Here is a 16,809-nt window from a genome sequence, read left to right as displayed (position 1 = left end):
ATTTTGTACATACATAAAGTAACATTACAATGACACTCAATTTACTCAACTTAGTTGTATTGATTGATTGGTGATTGCTTTACGCCGCATCAGCACAAAAATGCAATTGAGTTGTAGACTATATACATTATTTTGGGGTTTTTTTTATTCAGCCAGTTTATCTATCGACCAAAGGAACTTTCTTTTTAATGCTGTGCCCAATTTCATTATAAGAAAAAAACTTAATTCACAATACCAATGATATGGTCAATTTCGGTAAATATAATGTTAATAAAATGTTGAATTAAAAAGTAGAACTATAAAAAGAAACATAAGGTTTTCTATTCCAGGCTTAGATAAGGGTGTGGATTTGGGTTAACAGAATAGAGAATAATGGGCAAAAAATATAAAGAATAGAGAAAAATGGACCAAAATATAAAGAATAGAGAATAATGAGGTGCTAAAAAATAAATAATAGGGAATAATGGGCAAAAAGTATGAAGAATGGAGAAAAATGGCCTAAAAAACTAAAGAATACAGAAATAAAGGACCCCCTATCCAGACCTTCATAGATGACCTTAGTCAGATTTGGTACGACTTTTAAGAATTTTCGGTTTCGATTGCTCTTCAACTTTGTTATCAATTTAGCATTCCAACTGCTTTGATCCCAGCGTCACTTGAGGACAAAACGCACGTCTGGCGTACCAAATAATAAGCCTTGCGTATTTGATGGGTTTTGACTATATATCCAATATATATACATCTACCTACCAGCATGTAAATATACAGTTTTGGAATGGATTAATGTAACATATTTATCACATGTTGTATACTTCGCACCTTTTTTTGTAATATTATTGAATTGTTCATGTCGATTCGTTGATAAACTATGTTTCATTTAATTCCGTGAACATGTATTAACATCATTTGAGAGTTTAATGTGAATGTGAGAGAACAAGACAACCCCTTTTCTCGTGATAAAGTAAGAGAGATAGCGAAAAATAATTACAATGTCAATCTCGTAAGATACATTTCTCAACTCTCGACAGTGGAAAGGACTATTTCAGTTGTGATAACTTGTGTCTGATCTTTTTTGTTATACATGTATTATAAAAAGCAAATAAAATATGTCTAAAAGAAATCTAGACAGTTAAATTTAAAAATTTAACTGTCTCGAGTGGAGAAATATTGTATCACACTCGATGCAGTGTTAGAATATATATTTCTCTGATGGATGTGTCCTTTTATCTATTACTTCAATAAACATATATTTTCTCATAGCATAATGGTTTTCCTGTTTGAATTGTTTTACACTAGTCTTTTTGGGGCCCTTTATAGCTTGCTGTTCAGTGTGAGCCAAGGTTCCGTGTTGAAGGCCGTACATTGACCTATAATTGTTTACTTTTTAAACATTGTGACTTGGATGGATAGTTGTCTCATTGGCACTCAAACCACATCTTCTTATTTATATGAACTGATTGTGAGGGATTGTGCCTGATATTCATATGATGAAGACATAATCTTTCAATCAGTTTAATTGAGGTCTGGAGCTGGCATGTCAGTAACTGCTAGTAGTCTGTTGTTATTTATGTATTATTGTCATTTTGTTTCTTTTCTTTTGTTTCCTATTCTGGCATCGGACTCGAACTTCTCTTAATCTGAGTTCTACTGTGCGTACTGTTGTACGTTTGTTTTTTCTACATTGGCTAGAGGTATAGGGGGAGGATTGAGATCTCAAAAAACATGTTTAACCCCGCCGCATTTTTGCGCCTGTCCCAAGTCAGGAACCACTGGCCTTTGTTAGTCTTGTATCATTTTTAATTTTAGTTTCTTGTGTATAATTTGGAGTTTAGTATGACGTCCATTATCACTGAACTAGTATACATATTTGTTTAGGGGACAGCTGAAGGACGCCTCCGGATGCGGGAGTTTCTCGCTGCATTGAATACCCATTGGTGGCCTTCGGCTGTTGTCTGCTCTATGGTCGGGTTGTTGTCTCTTTGACACATTCCCCATTTCCATTCTCAATTTTAATTTTATTATATCGATATCAACAAGTGGTCACACAAATGCGTTGATTTGGTTGGACTATCCTACAATGTGTTATCAAACTGCGACAAGGGAAGTGAATTTTCTTTTTCGTTAAAACAAAGGATATAAATGAATACGACAATGAGTTAAAAAAAATATTGTTCCTATGTGCTATTGAAAATATTGGGTTTTTTTTAGTTTTTAGTTTTTCTGAGATAAAACCATTTTTCCTCGCGTAAGATGAACAGAGAGATGTGCTCGAAAATTTAATCCATGCCACCACATGTTAATGTAACTGACCTAAGCCAGGAAATGTGTCAGTTGTTGTTTAAATATCCCATGTGGCGAGGTGTGTTCGACTCTGATCATTGTCAGTTTTCTTGCCGACGGTTGTGTGGTTCTCTCTGGGTACTACAATTACCTCAACTAATAAAAAACTGATATAGCCAAGTCGAATATCACGTAAAACGGCGTTAAACATACAAAAAAACCTTCTGATACGTATTTCCTTTTGGTGTTTTCTTACTTTTTCAAAAAATAAAAAATAAAAAGAGGCAAGGCCAATTTCATGTTTTGCTTTGGGTACACATTAATACATTTTGATTTTAAGTTTTCTTTAAATGCCTTTTTTACAAAAACATGCAAAATTCGCATTGTTGCATCACGATTGTTTTGAAAAGCAAGGTATATAGATTACGTTTTGATTTTATAGAAATATTTTAAAGTGTTAACAACAATACTATCTTATTTAATTCATAACCCAGTCACTTTTAACAACTTTTAGATTTTATATTTGACCCAGCAGGAAAACAAATACGAGGAAAGTTGGCCCTACTAATCGTTTCTTATATATACGATTTTTGTTGAAGTTGACCATTCTGTTTCAAGAGCCTAGGACAGTGATACTTTTCTTAACTCATTCAATTTTTCACAAGTTTTGGGAAATGTTGAAATCGTGTAGCCATTTCTTTTTAATTAGATTAATCAATTAAATCAAGTCGTTAACGATGGCTACGAAGCGAGTAAGAGATATCGATTATATAGAGGACCTGAATTATACGGGTTATGTTTTCTCACTTAATTACATGTTAAACATTTCTCCACTGAATAAATATCATGTCACGTGACAGTCGTGTTATTATATGGAACACTACAAAAAAGACAAACATGTTATGAAAGTTTTATTTAAATAAAATATCATGTTTGTATTCCTTGTAACTCGAAGAAGCAAATATATATATGTTAATGATAGACTTAAAGTAAACGTTTTTGTCAACTTCAATAAATTGATCAATTTTAAATCAGTCGTTTAGGGATGATTGGTGAATTATTTAATTTTCATCTACGACATACCACTTTGTTGTGTCATAATCACAAGAGATAAATAAGTTTGCATTCATCTTTCACGCCCGTCATTCGTTTGTCGGACGCACCAGGGATTTACAATAATTTCTATGAAAAATGCTCACCTTGTCGATATACTCAGTGATACATTCATCATATTATATTCGTCGTCGTTAGCTCTTAGCCTTTAATAAAAATAGCTTCTGAAACCATTAGGGACCAAAGTAGTCTCAACTCTGTAGGATTTAGCGCATGACATGCACGTGTCCGAGTTGCCAAATTTGTTGTTGTGCCTCGGATCGATTCTTTGGAGTAGAGAAAATTGCAACTGATTTTATAATTTGATCTTACATTGTGCAGTAACACCACTGTTCCACGTTAGGGGAGGCTTGAGCGTTCGAAAACATGGTTAACCCAGCCACATTCTGTATGTGCCTGTCCCAAGTCAGGAACCTGTAATTCGGTGGTTGTTGTTGGTTCACACCTGTCATATTTGTTTTTCTTAAATTGTTTTGTTATAAATTAGGCCGTTAGTTTACTCAATTGAATTGTTTTAGACGACATAAACTACAAAAAACTGTCATATATCGTTTCATCTCGGTTTTTAAATTAAATTTCTACAACAAAACTAATCTGTCATTTAACTACATGTAGCTCGATGAGTATGATTAAAAACAAAACTGGTCAATATTATTTTTGTAATGAAGTATATGAAAATAAAGGAATTCATTATTTTGGAGTGTAAAAAGGTCTTTGGCTGGTTTGGATAAATTACCTGCTTTTGACGGTTGACAGTTATATAAAGATAAGGAGATGTGGTATGATTAACAATGATACAAATATCAACCAAAGTTCAAATAGTGGATGGAAGCAATTAGAGACAATCGCTGTTAATGTTTGATTTATTTTAAGTAAGTTCCTTTGGGTAAATTTCAGCAGTATATTTAGAAAGTTCTTGATTATTTAACGAAAAAATATCATTAAGATAAGTGTTGTTGAATTTATCAATTAAATAGAATTTAGACGTTTCTTTACTGAGTTTGGCCATAAACTGTGATTCATTACAGTATAGGAACAAGTCTGCTATTAAAGGGGCACAATTGGTGCCCATAGGAATCCTACACCCTGTCGATAAACTTTATTGCCGAAACGTACATAAATGTTGTCAAGGAGAAAATTTACGGCTTTAATCATCTCATTACACCTCCAATAAGTATATCTAGCATATTTACCTTCAAGTTTCTCATTTAAGAAAAAGGCTTTTTATGAGTTGCAGCAAATAAATTTGCAATCAGATTTATCAAAAGACCATTTAATTAAATAGGAAGACTTTTGTTTGATAAGATTGTGTGGAAGTGTAGTTTAAAGAGTGGAAAAGTCAAAACTGTTAACCAAATTAAAAGTACCATCAAAAGCACGTAATTTATCTAAAACATCAAAAGAATGTTTTACACCCCAAAAATGATTAAGCGATTAAGCGAAATCAAATCCGAGTTACAAGCTTAAACCGAGGGAAACACATCAAATATAAGAGGAAATCAACGGAACAACAAAAACACTGAACTGCAATAAAAACAAACGCCAACATACAAAGAAACGAACTATTTGATAACAACTGCCATATTCCTGACTTGGTACAGGACATTTTCAGAAAAAAAATGGTGGATTGAACCTGGTTTTATGGCTAGCCGAACCTCCCGCTTATATGGCAATGTTAAAAATACCGCTAAAATGTCAACACTACGAGACAGGATTACAGTACAAACAAACGCAAGAACACTCAGCACAGAGAAATACATAAATAAATAATATAATAGTACATTACAGGGTATTTGTGTGTGCTTGGTACCGATCTGATGAGTCAATCTTTTTCCAATTGATGTTTATAGTTTGTACTTATTTATATCTATTTTTCGGTTATAAAGTTAACTTTCTCGCGGAAAGTATTAAAGCTACAGATATATCTTTTATTAAATATTCATGTACAGACCGGTTTCTCGTGCTATAGTTGCATGAAAGAATTTAAAATAAGGCCGTGAGATGTATGCATTAGCGTACTTGTTACCTTTAGATTAGAGGTTATATAGATGTCGCAGTATATTCTTGATCATGCAAATAAAGGTATATCTGATGACTATGAAAAGATTATAGTGGAAATTTAACATTAAAGGCGACTCGAGAATAATGACCAAGAAATCATTTGTATTGAAAAATCTTGTATTCAGAATCGAGTTTACAGGTATTAAAATATTCCCATGAGGCCCTGGATGGGGTTTATAGGATAGAAAATAAGAGGGCAAAGAATAAACGAAAAAAATGGACCAAACAATAAAAATGAGAGACCAAATAGGGTGCTAAAATATATAGAATAGAGAATAATGGGCAAAAATATAAAGAATAGAGATAAATTGCTTTAAAATTAAAGAATACAAAAATGTAGGATTCCCCCATCCAAACCCTCACACGTGAGTACACCATTTTAGTCAGGACAATACTTGCTTTTGCATGTTCGGCGCTTTTTTTTTCGTAATATGCAGAATATTCAACGATACATTTATTTATATTCAAAAAACGAATTCATTGGCCCCATACGAATTTTACACCAATAAAACAGAAAGTTCACTGGAAATAACATATCATTTTATGTAAGAATGGTCGTAGGACAGGGTTTAGAGAAATACTAACTTAAAGCCTAAATTGCTAAAGTTTTTTGCTATATTTACGTACTTTCCAAACTTTTGATGTCTAAAATTTTTGTGTCGTTTGGTTGATGTCTTATTGAAGTTTACATGTAAATCTTCTTTAAATTTGCTCATGTAAGTCTTGGCGTTGTTTAACCTTGGTTTCTTTTAACATTGTCACATAGTATATATAATTTACATTTATTCCAACCGTGAATTCTTGAAATATTGCTTTAAGCAATATTGATTTTAAAGTGTCCGCTTTTTAGGGAAAAAGTTGTATTAGTATTGGCTTTTAGTTGGTCTTTTGTGTACCCAAGGCAGGTGAAGGAAGTCAACTTAGGAGCGCTGTGAATGGATGTAAGGGTATATATTTTTTTAATTTATTTATGAATAACTGCAGTGTGTATACTTACAATATAGATTTTAAAACACATTGAAATATTTTCTTGAGAATTATTCGAAAAGGCTTCCAAATTTTCATAAAGTTGATGTATAATGACGGTGGGCATGGATACCATAAACAAGCTCTGTTCGAAGATGGTCATGCTACCATTTGACTTCAATTTAGAAAACAGAATAATAAAGTAATAATATCACACATAACTGTTTTGTCCACGTTTTTATTACAAAAAGTGATAAATTTAGAAAATGTTAGTATTGTCGCCTATGGAAGAATAAATACTACCGTTTTCCCTATACTAAAGATAGCAAGTGAAGTCAAAATCATTCAGAGTTCAGTCAGATTGCACTATTTTAAAGCTTGATAATAACATTTGATTTTTATCACCAAGAGTATATATTATTCACCGCGACCAATAAGATAAGATGTGATTGGATACAGGTTGTTTATCATGCCTTATCTGCAAAAGGAGTACAGAAAGAGGTAAACCAGCATGTAGGGTGGGGACATAAAATGATCCATGTTTCTATAAGTAATGGGGACAGACAAGTATTTTCTATGGCGCATAGATTCACAAATAACTCAGTATTGCATTGATGGTATCATAAAATTTTCATATCTTTATGTCACAGTATAGGGAAAAAAGTAGTATTACATTTTCCTGGATATAGTTTGACCTTTTGTGTACCCAAGGAGCGCTGTGATTGGATGTAAGGGTATATTTGTTTTTATTATTTATTTATGAATAACTGCAGTGTGTATATTTACAATATAGATTTTAAAACACATTGAAATATTTTCTTGAGAGTTATTCGAAAAGACTTTCACATTTTCATAAATTTGATGTAAAATGACGGTGGGCATGGATACCTTAAACAGTGGTATCGACCCAATGCTATAACATAAATGAAAACAACACTTTATAATAATGCGACCGAAGCGCTTTCCTGGATTTACCTGTATCAAGAACGCTTAAAGCCGAATATTTGAAAGCCAAGGATGTTTAAGAACCGACCCAGTTGAAGACTATATGATAAAAAAGGACCGGAAAATAATAGCCAAATCCAATTCCGGTCAACTTTGCCAGAGGGAGTTGAAAACTTAGTTGGTTAATAATTTATGAATCTATAAAATAGCTATTTTATAACACTGAAATAAACAATAATCTTGAAGGAATCACGAAATTTGAAAATAAAGAATGAAACCGTTTTTACCAGAGTTTGTGTGAACCATGAGTTTTCTTCATTAATGATTTACTTAAGGATAGCAGTGACTTTTTGACTTTATATGAATTCCGAGAAAAGTTTAACCATAATATTAATTTCCATTCTATACTACATATGTTATCAAATGCTTGGCAAAATATCATCACTGCCTGAAGGAAACTACATGTTGGACAAATGCCCTTCAATTTCGTATTTGATTTCGGCTTCCGACTATTTTGATTCGAGCGACACTCATGAGTCTTATGTAAAAATCTAGTACATGTATCTTCGATGAGGTTTTAAATGCGAATAAAATTCCGCCTTTACCAGTCTGAAACATATGTCGTAAAAGTAAATTATTTTGAAAACAGGACAAAAATGTATTCGCTACAACAAAAAGCTAGCTAATGTAGTCGCAAATAACTTTTCCACACTGCTTTTCAGAAAAACAAAACATTCAGATAAATCACTCCAAACAGGTTTTATGGTGTATCATAAAGGCCGGAATTTTTTAAATCGTTAAATTATGACACAAAAATGAAAATTTTAACTTTATGAATGTTTATTAACCGCCCTTTGTTCTTTAATGTATGAATTGTTCACGATATAAAATCTAGCATTTGTCATTTTAATTCTATTCACAACATAAGTAGGGTAAGAAGTACCTGTGATAATACAAACGTCACAAAAAATACGTCACTTTTTGTGACGTTGATCCATTCATGTGACGCGCAGTTTATATTTCGTTTGTGGTTTCCTGGTGTGCTGTCGTAAATTCATGGGAGGTGTCCGTTGTTTTTCTGCTATTTACATGTTGTAATGTACTATTATATTATTTATATTATTTATTTATGTATTTCTCTGTGCTGAGTGTTCTTGCGTTTGTTTGTACTGTATTCCTGTCACGTAGTGTTGTCATTTTAGCGATATTTTTAACATTGCCATATAAGCTGGAGGTTTGGCTAGCCATAAAACCAGGATCAACCTACCATTTTTTCTTAAAATGTTCTGTACCAAGTCAGGAATATGGCAGTTGTTATATACAGTCTGTTTCTATATATGTTGGCGTTTGCTTTTGTTGTAGTTCAGTGTTTCTGTTGTTCCGTTGTTTTCCTCTTATAGTTGATGTGTTTCCTACGGTTTTAGTTTGCCACCCGGATTTCTTTTTTCTTTTTTTTCTTTTTTTTGCTCAATAGTATTATGACATTGAACAGCGGTTTACTACTGTTGCCTTTTTTATTATGTTTTAGAGAATAATTTTATTTAAAATCAATATGCTGATAAAGTTTCTTGAAATAGTTGAAAGTCGATGGCATTTTTACCACTAAAAGTCAATTTTATGTTAATGCAAAGCTCTGTTCATTAAAGTAAATATTTATTAAGTCGAAGTTCTTCCGAATAAAAAAAATACAGTATGTTTTATAACATGGAAATGGAAATATTTGCTATCATTGTTTAAAATGTCAATTAATTTTTTTTAATTTTCCCTCTCTGAAAATGTTCCATTAAAGAAGATTCACAACAATACATAGGCAATGGGAGATTAGGGATGCTCATTTAGTTCCAACAAGTATTCAGGTACTTTGATAATATATAATCTTTTCATAACAAAACAAATGATGTCAAGGAACAAATATAAAGCTTTAATATTCTTTGTACATGTCCAGTAACAATATTTTTTAAAGTATCTTTTATGACAAAAAAAAACGCAATGCAGCGGACTAATTTAAAACTTGATATGTGAAAAGCTCTTTCAATTACTTTTCCTAGTTATTTTGATCACACTATGTGAAAGAGTTTAGACAAAGAGAAACTCCCACCTGTTAAAAGAGTTCACTTCGTATATAAAAACTAAAGTTGTTTTTCATAATTGATATTTGTGTTTTCATTGCATTATCGAATAATGAGATATTAGATGGTAATAGGTATACTTATTAGATCTGATAATTTAGTAGACGTACACTTTTGTTTGAAGCTGACGTAAAACGGGGCAAGTCAGGGGCCTGTAATTTAGTGGTTATCGTTGGTTCATGTCTTCGTAACTTGTTTTGTTATAAATTAGGCTGTTAGTTTTCTCAATGGAATAGTTTCATATTTTCATGTCGGGGCCTTTTATAGCCGACTATGCTTTTATTCTCATTATTGAAGGCCGTTGGTTGCCTATAATTGCTTACATCCACTTCATTTGAACTTTGGTGGATAGTTGTCTCATTGGCAAATCATACTTCATCTCCTTATTGTTATACTTATAAGTAGTTCTTTGTAGTTTAGGTAACTAAGAAAACGTTTTTTTGTTATTAGATTTTATTTCAAAAGCTCCCAACATTTAAATACATTAATAAATATAATCATTTGCAATATTAAAAGATTAGATTATGTTTTAATATACTGTATGTCCTATCAACTACAAAAACGTTTTTGTTGACACTTTATCAGATGTATTTGTATGTTTGTTTGAATTTTCCAATCAGTTTTGTTCTACAAGTATGTATGTAATGTATGTTTACACAGTTTTGACTGCTGGATCCCAATTTTTGTCACATTAACCAATTATGTCTGTTTGAGTTGCTCACTCAATTATGTCAATTTTACGAAACTAAAAACAACTGTAATGAAAGTGAGAAGTTTAGCTAGCTATAAACCAGATTACATCTACCATTTTCTTCGGAAAATGGCTGTACCAAGTCAGTAATATGACAGTTGTTTTCCATTCGTTCCGTTGGATGATATTGTCTAACGTTTGATTTTGTTAGGTTTAATGACTTCCACCTTTTTGAACTGAGATTGGAGTTCAGGTTTTTAATACGTTTTACGTTTATACTAAGATTCCAACGTGTATGGCGGAAAGTAATTACCAAAAGGACAGAATTACAAAGATGACAGCAATAACAGTTAAGGTGAGAAAAGTCACAATATTGCCCTATATCAATATACTAATCTATGAAACGATGCGCACATACCACTGACCAATTACGATGTGCATCAATATCGTATTTATTCTACATAGATAAATGTATGCCTTGAATGATTTATCCACCCAGATATTTACTATATTTTTTTAATTCGTTTCCATTTACTCTCAATTTCTCTATTGTTTTACGGATCTTTAATAAGAGGTGAATATTCTTTCTGTTTGATAGGTATGTTCAACTTTATTTATCGCACCTTGAAGACCAGACAATGATCCGTTAAAGCATGTATGAATGTAAAACGTAACCAGACTAGTCAAAAAATATAAGCAAACATTTCAAGACTCAGATTCAAGAATAAAATGTTTTGCTGTAAAAGTGCAGCAATGTCTATCTTTACATTTCTAATAGTGACTTATAGTGTCTTTGATTTCATCACAAACAGGTTTCCTCATTTGTACAGAGCAACAATTTTACAATAATTTTCCTTCTTGTTTTCATGACATTCTGAATACCTTCAATTTTGTAAAAAAAAAAAAAAGACAAGATTTTTATTTACTTTGATACACTCAAAAGATTTGATTTTATTAATAGAAAAACTTGTGATTAAGGGAGATAACCAATTTTCGATGAATAGCATACTAAACTATAGAACCTTAGAATGTTATAGTAAAAACGTATTTACTAAAAAAACCGAACTCCAATGTAAATTTTAAAAGGTGGAAGTCCTCAAAACCTGAGAAAATCAAACGTTAAACTATATCAACCATCGGTACGGATGGAAAACAACTGTTATATTCCTGACTTGGTAAAGACATTTTCCGAAGAAAATGGTGGGTTCAACCTGATGTTATAGCTAGTTAAAACCTAACATTACAAAAATTTGTGCCAAATACGGCTAAGGCAATCTATTCATGGGGTAGATAACCCTGATCGTTTAGATGAATTCAACAATTTTAACATCAGTAAACTGACAGAAAATGAACATATCATTGCTATTTTTATATGTTGGATTAAGTTGTTTTATGTAATGTATCCGTTTTTATTCTTTAGTTAGTCCCCACTTAGGTTTTATCATGTACATTTATTATATCGTCATTTTATAAAATTTACTGTTTTCAAAATTATAAATTATTCTAAATAATAAGGATGTTCTTGTCCCAGGCAGAAAACCCTGGCCGTGTTAGGCGCAACATTTTGGAAGTTTTGGTCCTCGGTGCTCTTCGGCTTTGTACTTGTTTTGGCTTTCAAGCTTTTTTCATCCGAGCGTCACTGGATGGTCTTGTGTGGACGAGACGCACGTCTGGCGTATTGAATTTTAAGCCTAGTACCTTTTGTTAGCTATTATTCGTGTGTTTCTTTGTCCTTTATGTTCTCCCATTTATTTGTATTGTGGTCCTGTCATGTGATGTTGTAGTTTTGGTGTTGTGTTTGACGTTGCCATTAAAGCAGGAGGTTTGGCATGCCACAAAACCAGGTTCAACCCACCATTTTTTTCTTAAAATGTCCTGTACCAAGTCAGGAAAATGGCCATTGTTATATTATAGTTCGTTTCTGTGTGTGTTACATTTTAATGTTGTGTTTTCGTTGTGTCGTTGTTCTCCTCTTATATTTGATGCGTTTCCCTCAGTTTTATTTGTAACCCGGATTTGTTTTTGTCTCTATCGATTTATGAGTTTCGAAAAGCGGTATACTACTGTTGCCTTTATTCATGTCAACACAAATGTGCTGAATACTGGGCTTGTGATACCCTCGAAACGAAACGCCCGCTGGCAATGGAATCGACTCAGTAGTTGTCAAAACTCATCAAAGAGACCAGGCTTATACTTCTGTCCTCCAGATTTGCGTTTCGTCTTCATTAGATTCATCAGTGGTAAAACTGTTTTAACCCAACAAATGTAATATACCTGTACTGAATCAGGTTTATCTGGATCATGTTTTTAATTGTTGTTTGTCTCTTGAAGATTGGAAAGAAGCTAGAATAATCCTTAAACTCACGTTCCGCTATATGGATGATGACCTCCTCACATATGATTCAGAGTTTGGCGACTATGTTGAACACATCTATCCCATCAAACTTGAAATAAGGGATAAAACAGATACAGTTAAGTCTGCCTCATATCTTGACTTACATCTGTAAATTGACAATGAGGATCAGTTGAGAACAAAACTTTTTGACAAAAGAGATGATGTCAGCTTCCCAATTGTGAACTTTCCATTTATATGTAGAACCATTCCAACAGCGCCTGTGTAAGCGTTCTTTCAATCCGCCGTGTATTTATTCCGGGTAACTGTTTTTCACTAGAGAATATTGGATGTAAATTGTGTGAAAGCGTCGATCTTGATATTGTTGTTTTGTTTATATTAGACCGGTTTATTGTTTACATAAATAAATGGGTTAAAATTATAATGATTTTCAAGGTTTATTTGATCTGAGTCAATCCAGTAAATAATATTGATGATGATGAGGAGGATATTTTTATAACTCAAAATACTTTATCAATGATCAGGACATTGAACTTGATATAAACCAAATTTAAAGAGCAGATTTGTTCTTACATAAAGTTTCAATTATAGAAGCATCCAATGATATTGACATAGAAGATATGATTTTATATCCAAGTCGACCGGAAAGAAAAATACACAGTAAAACTTTGGCAATCCAATAAATATAAATATTACAATCAGTGACAATTTAAATGCATATGATTTTATAGATTTAAATAGAAAAAATTATTTAAATCTTATTCGTTAATAAGCGTTATTGTGTTATCGTGTTCAAAATAAGTATTAATCACTTCATCAATGTATGGATCTAAAGCACTAGTGTAATTAATCCCGGTATAAAATAACTAGTGCAATCATTCCGGTACAAAAACACTAATGTGAACATTCGTTGGATAAAAGCTCTCCACTTTTTACATAAATCAACTATGCAAGTTTCAAATACACTTAAAACTATTAAGCCACATTTTATATATATTTCCCCTTCAAAAAACATTTTTAGAACCTTATAATGACTGGTGGATGTTTTACACTGGACCCGGATAGAAAAACCTAGTGAATTTTTGTTGGTGGATAAAAATCACTGGGGATTTTCTTTCTCCGGATAGAGTACACTGGCGGAATCAAACCACTGTTACACCTGCATATGGAGTATATACCGTAAATTGGGAAATTTTGGCGTCGGGATATTTTGGCAGTTTTCTCTCTAAAGGCATGTGTTTTATTTTGGTGTGTGTAATTTTGGTGCTTCGTCCAATTGATATGTTTAATTTTGGAACAACAGTACTGAGCAAGCTCATTCATATTTGCCGTTATGTACTGGTTTATTGACAAAATATCATTGAATTTCTTAAGCTAGAAACACGAAAAAGTTAACTTAATGAAGGAATCGGATACGGATGCAATTGCAAATAATTCCGTATATCGTCGTTCAAAACTAAAAGAAAATATGAAATAAAATCCTTAACATTAAAATCACTTTTTAAATAGATTACTTATTTTTTACAAATATCATATGAAATCAATTGTATTCATCTCTATTGCAGTACATGTTAATCTATTGACGATCAAGGATTTAAATTTTAATCCTTATACCTCTGGCAGTACATGTTAAATTCATTGAAGATAAAGGATTACAAGGAGTTTTGATATTCTAATTACCAATAACGGCGTCTAATCAGCAATAACCTGGCATATTTATGACATGTGTGAATAAAAAATCATGTTGTGTTTTCTTAACAATTTTAGAAAATTGACAATTAAGTAAAAATTATATATTGTTGTTGTCAAATTATACCAGGTATTTATTTCCAGATTTGGCTATGTTATAGAATTGTAGGAAATATACGGAAGATATAATAACAAAAAAAATTTTCCCCCACAATTAACATTACGATATTGTTGTAGCGGTACGCGATTTTGGCGTTTCAATTTTTACTGTGCTTTATTTTCGTGTGTTTAATTTTAGCACTTTCATTGGAGGCTCCAAATAAACCAAAATAAAACTACAACCAAAATAACCCAATTTACGGTACCTCCCCGTTGATACGATATTTCATGGATTGCATTTCCTATCATGATTTCCTTAATACTGAACTGCTGCACACAATGACGCAATTTAACCAAGGGTTCCAAGCGGTGAAGTAGAAATCATCCAATTTGTTCCAATTGTCATAACCACAATCCCGTTCTCTCTTCTAAGAACGTGACCCTATTATTTAGACTTACCACCGGATTTGTACGTACATGAGTAACACGACGGAAAGAAACTGGCGATTAGTGCAATCTGTTGTACTTTCAAATCATTCGGGGTTAACTGTTATATTTTTTTATCGTTTATTAGAAGTGTGTATAAAATTCAGTATGAACAATAACTGTTGGATTTATGTTATTACGTTTAAGTCAGAACCTTGGATTGATTGATTTAATGATTGATGTTAACCGCCATTTTCATCACTATTGTGCTATTTCGTGGCGGCCTGTTTTTATTAAATGTAGGAAACCGGAGTGCCCGGAGGGAATCACCGATTTTCAGTAGGAAAACTGACAATTCTAATCAATTAAGATTTGAGTCGAGCACACAACCCCAGTGTTTACAAGCTAGTGGTACAGTTTTCGATTCTTTAAACACCTCGACCACCAAGGCCCTTCAGAACCTTGGAATGTTCATAATACAAATAGTTATGTTATAGAAGTATACTCCTCTTTATTTATTCCTCTTTGGAACATGACAAACAGTTTTTTTTATTCAAATTGAGGGTTTTACTTTAAGGTGTATTTAGTACATTTATTAAGTTGTTCATCACAATATGGTTGTAAGTAATTTTGTATGTTTCTTTCATGTTCCAGTGTATCGGTAGTTTCTTACTTTGGTACAGCAAACTAGTATAAGATCACCGATTAATCATTAGTTTACGGTAATATGTTAAATCATGTTCCTATGACGGGCGTCTAGGATTTGATTTTTGGTACTAAAAGTTAAAAAAATAATAAAGGACCCTCTACATTATCCCGATTTTGTATGCAAAGAAATTGCTCATAGGATCACTGAACTTTCAGCCAATAATTATAAATTTTGACCATAGCCAATTTGCGATGATTAAAATGAGAATAGTTTCCTGGCGAAGGTGCAGATAAAGGGATGACATTACCTCACTTGACCATTTGGGTCGACGTCCAAAAGCTGTTTGAGTCAGGTGAGCTAATAAGTATATGACGTATACTTTTTTGTTTAGCATGAATTCTATCATTGGAAAACTTTTCTGTCCAGACCCAAAAGGCGTTGTTTGCATGATATCATGGGACATGCTCCCAATTTAATCTCAATTTTAGTAAAATGGTTAATCAAAATTACGTGTATTTTAACATTTAGTGTCGATTGGCATTGCAATTTTTGCATGCATGGCATGAGACGTAACCGGTCTCGCTCCCTTTCGACTTACTGCAGTTTCCTCGGTTTTCGTTTATTGACTAGTATACCATAAAAATGACGTCGTGGTTAAATGAACCCTAACAGACGCACATGTGCCTCTTAAAATTGTTATACATATCTAATGTAGTTGACCAATAGATTATAGTATCTGAAAAATGCACCTTATAACGAAATATAAAGATAATCATTGTTCTTTGAAATCAGGTCAGCTGAACCCTGTCTGACAGACATATATACCTTGCAATGTATATATCAAATAAAGTGGGCATATTATTCATCAATACTAATATAAATTTGAGAAAAACACTATACCATTTTAATGAGGTCAAATGCCAACTTCAGGCATGATAGACATCTGTATGGATGCAAGATATGAAGTATCAATGTCTTTTACCTTTTGAAATATGAAGCTTTTACAAAGATGTTACCCCGCCGGATAAGCTTCCCTATATCTCGCATTTTGAGACATTAGTCACAGGCGCAATAAAAATGACAACAGACAAACAACAAAACATTACAAAGAAACTTAAGATTGAGAACACATGACCCTTAGAAACCGGCTATGAATTTAGATGACCAGGAAAGGTCAACATTTCCTTTTTTAGTAGTCGTCGTGTTACTCCTGTTTAATGAAAAAATCACTTTGTAAATTTCTTGCGTCTAAAGCGTTTTTCTAGATTAGTCTTCATCAAGAAAGCTCTATTAGTCTTTATCAGGAAAGCTTAAACCTAAGCCAGCACTGACTATAAAGCTGATGATACCCTAAAGAACTTACAGTAGCAGCAGTATAAACCCAATGTTAAAATACGTTTATGAGACA

The 16,809-nt window shown here is 32.5% G+C and overlaps 1 long non-coding RNA gene across 1 annotated transcript in view; it reads left to right on the top strand.

The window, feature by feature from the left end:
- LOC127729100 (uncharacterized) overlaps nt 1–16,809 on the top strand; it is a 50,538-nt gene that overhangs the window by 32,290 nt on the left and 1,439 nt on the right. The gene's annotated exons all lie outside the window — the stretch shown is intronic.

Source organism: Mytilus californianus, unplaced genomic scaffold (assembly GCF_021869535.1).
Source record: "Mytilus californianus isolate M0D057914Y unplaced genomic scaffold, xbMytCali1.0.p SCAF_2, whole genome shotgun sequence".
Classification (NCBI taxonomy): domain Eukaryota; kingdom Metazoa; phylum Mollusca; class Bivalvia; order Mytilida; family Mytilidae; genus Mytilus; species Mytilus californianus.
Note: the sequence above shows the minus strand (reverse complement) of the source record. Positions and strands in the feature narration are given on the sequence as shown.